Source organism: Psammomys obesus, unplaced genomic scaffold (genome assembly GCF_907164565.1).
Source record: "Psammomys obesus unplaced genomic scaffold, mPsaObe1.curated_primary_1811, whole genome shotgun sequence".
In the NCBI taxonomy this organism is placed as follows: Eukaryota; Metazoa; Chordata; class Mammalia; order Rodentia; family Muridae; genus Psammomys; species Psammomys obesus.
Window position 1 is genome coordinate 8441818 of NW_026586662.1, and position 3655 is coordinate 8445472.

Genomic DNA, 3655 nt, shown 5'->3' on the forward strand with positions numbered 1-3655 from the left:
TCCTTCAAATTTCATGATTTCCTTTTTTTTTTTTTTTTTTTTTTTTTATTGCTGAGCAATATTACATTGTGTAGATGTACCACAATAAAAACAAAATGTTAGATAAATGGTCCAGGGGAAATAAATACAATGAAGAAATAGAAGAAAACAAAACAAAATGTAGAAAGTTAATATACTCAGTAGGATAAGGCCGAATACATGGTATTAGAATACCAGGAAAGAGTTGCAACGCTATAAACATACGATTCACATTAGAGAGACGTGTTACAAGGTAATCTTGGCAAAATGTCAAACTCAGCACCATACAGAAAGGAAAAGAGAGAAAAAAAGATATATTGAAACTCAGTTTAGGAGGTCTTTGGAAAGGAGCCTAATAGAAAAGCAGAAAAACGGAACAAAATAATCATGTCCAAATAAAAATGTCCAAACCTGTGTTCCCAGATAAAAAAGCCTGTTGAAGCTCCAGAGGGAGGAAAATATTCACATCAGTCTTTATTAGGAAACAGAAAATCCTGATAACACCCAGACTGAAAAAAATAAAAAAACACATTTTCAACCCAGGGCTAGAAGGGGCAGCAATAGCTCAAAGAGACCATATTTAAATTCTGAGATGGAAATGGAGGGTGAATAGGTCACTGCGGCCTTAGTTCAGCTTTTCCTGCTTGCTGTCTAGTCATCAGCATCAATCTGCTGCTTCTTGGTGTCAACATCATCATCCTCATCTTCTTCAGCTATCTGCTTGCCCTTAAGAGCCTCAGTTTCCTCATCTTTATCTCCATCCTCTTCCTCACTGTCACCTTCTTCCTCTTCCTTTTCTTCCTCCCCACCTTCTTCCTCTTCTTCCTTGTCAGCCTCCTGCTCCCTATTTTTTTCTCATTAACATTTCCATTGGCAGGTGAATCTCTTCTATTCTCTGCCCCCTCAACTTCCTTCTCCTGCAAGCCCTTGGTGGTGATCTCGGGGCTGGTGCCCACTGCCGTGTCTGACGTGGCGGGGGAGGGGCACGCCGGTGGTCCGATGCAGCCAAGTGAGAAAGAAATCTACTTCCAGTTCACGGTGGAGGCAGGCTGTGAAGGTGACTGCAGGCAGTGCCCAGCAGGACCCGAGAACAATGGAAAAAATGGCTTTTCGAAACAGCCAGGGATTTTTTTTTTTAATTCAGAAGAAAAAGTATTTTCTCCTTGCGAATTACATACAGTACTACTTCACCAAGTTTTTGAAAAACAACAACAACAAAACCTGTCTTGTATCCTCTTTCGAAGAATGGTGGGTGGGTGGGTGGGGAAAACAGAAGCATGGGATCCAGAGGTAGAGTCTTTCCAGGACCATAGCTAGGGGATGTCTGAGGTTAATAGCTATGTCTGTGGACAGTTATTAATATACTCATAAAAATGCAATAGTGACTGATTATCTTAACCAAAATTTTAGTGAAATTTAAGCAGTAGGATGAGGGAAGGTGACTGAGTAGGCTATTATTCTAGATGGTTCTGAGGCTGTTCTGGGGCTTGCAAGAGCACAAGCCTGATCTGCTATAACAGAAGTAGTGCTTAAAATCGGTCAATGGAGAAACAGGAATAGAAGCCCATTGTTTATATTACATGGTTGAATTCCATAAAATTTGCTAGAAGCATGAAATTATTTGCTTCTGGGAATGGAACTAGTTTTGTTCACAGTGAAGCAAGATTTGTTTATTGTTTTTACACTTTCAGATGTTTATTGTTTGTTTTTATGTTACCCTTCTCAATCCTTAAATTTGGTTCTTTCATACCTTCATGTATGTACACTATGTATTCTGGTCCCTCTCTCCCAACTCTCTGCTGTTCTCTTCCCAGCCCTATAAGGGCCTCTGCAATATCTTTTCTCTATTTATTAGTTCTGCTTTCATTTAATGTCCAATGGAGTTTAATGAAGGCCATCTGTGCAATAACCAATGGACTTGCTAGTGGGCACCTAAGATGATACCATGTCTCCACTCTTCCATCATCTGTCTGATGTTATCAGATCGACATATTGTGGTAAGGCCCTGTTAGTCTCTTCTGCCTCCATAGCTGACTGTTACGAGAATGCCACTTCTGTAGAGCAAATGCCCATATGCACACCTTCTGGGAGTTGGTGGTTTCCATGTCTATGTCTTGCTTAAGAAATGGTGTTTTGCATACTAAAATCTGTGCACCTAAAGAAGCTAAGTAAGAAGGAGGACCGTGGGTAAGATGATCAATCCTCATTCAGAAAGGCAAACGGGATAGACATCAGAAGAGGGAGAAAACAGGGAACAGGAGAGAAACCTACCACAGAGGACCTATGAAAGATTCTACCCAGCAGTGTATCAAAGCAGATGCTGAGACTCATAGCCAAACTTTGGGCAGAATGTAGGGAATATTATGAAAGAAGGAGGAGAAAGAAAGACCTGGAGGGGATAGGAGCTCCACAAGGAGGGCAACAGAAACAAAAAATCTTGGCACAGGGGTCTTTTCTGAGACTGATACTCCAACCAAGGACCATACATGGAGATAACCTAGAACCCCAGCACAGATGTAGCTAGCCCATGGCTATAAATACCATGTTAACAGCAAAAGTTTTCTATCATTTGGCAGGAAACCAAGGAAATTATATAGAAATGTTTACTTGTTCTTTATATAACCAAACTCTATTACTCCATAACCCTAAAGGTACCCAAAGAAATAAAATTTGGCAAATACATGTGTTTCATTTGTAGAGTTTGGTAAGCTAAAATTTGTGCACCAGACTATAGACACATATTCAGAATTTCAATGGGCTACTGCCTTAAGTTCTGAAAATGGTGATTCTGTAATTAGCCATTTATTAGAATTTATGGCAATTATAGAAATACCTTTATAAATTAAGACTGATAATGCTCCAGCATGTCTCTAGTGAAATGAAACAAGTTTTTACATATAATAATGTAGAGGATATGCCATACACTCCTTCAGAAAAACAGTTATAGAGATCTTTAAAAGAAATGTTTAACAAACAAAAAAGGGTAACAACCCCCCCCCCCCGAGATAGCTTGCATAGTGCTTTATTAAGTTTAAAATTTTCAAATGTTAATGAACAAAAACTACAGCTGCTGAGAAAGATTGGGTTATGGGAAAACAACTGAACTGAATTCACCTGCATTTATTAGGGGTATCTCAGCTTCCGAAGCTGGGAAAGAAGCTTTGCACATGTTTCAACAGGAAAATAGAAACTATGGATTCCAGTGAGATTAATGAAAATCAGATATGACCAGGGGAGACCTCCTGAAGATCTTGGCTACAGACAGGAAGAAACAAATCAAGAAGACCAACAAAACAGGTCATATGCATTGCTGATCCCACTATGTGAGAACAGCTCGGAGACTTGTTGTGACATGAAAAAATGTCTCTGCATAACAAATAAATCTTGTTGGTTACAGAGTCCTCAGGACTTATCATGCCATCCTTTCATATGGCATAGATAAAAATTTGTATTACAGTTTGGTATGCAATCCAGAATAGCTTACAAAGAAAGACAGATGCCTTTCACCTGCTCAAAAAAAAAAAAGAGCAGAAAATAAAAAAAAATTTCAGCTACATTGTACACACGGCAATCTTAGCAGCTGTATTTATACTTAGTTTAACAAACATGTATATTATCTGTGAAATTTTATGCATTT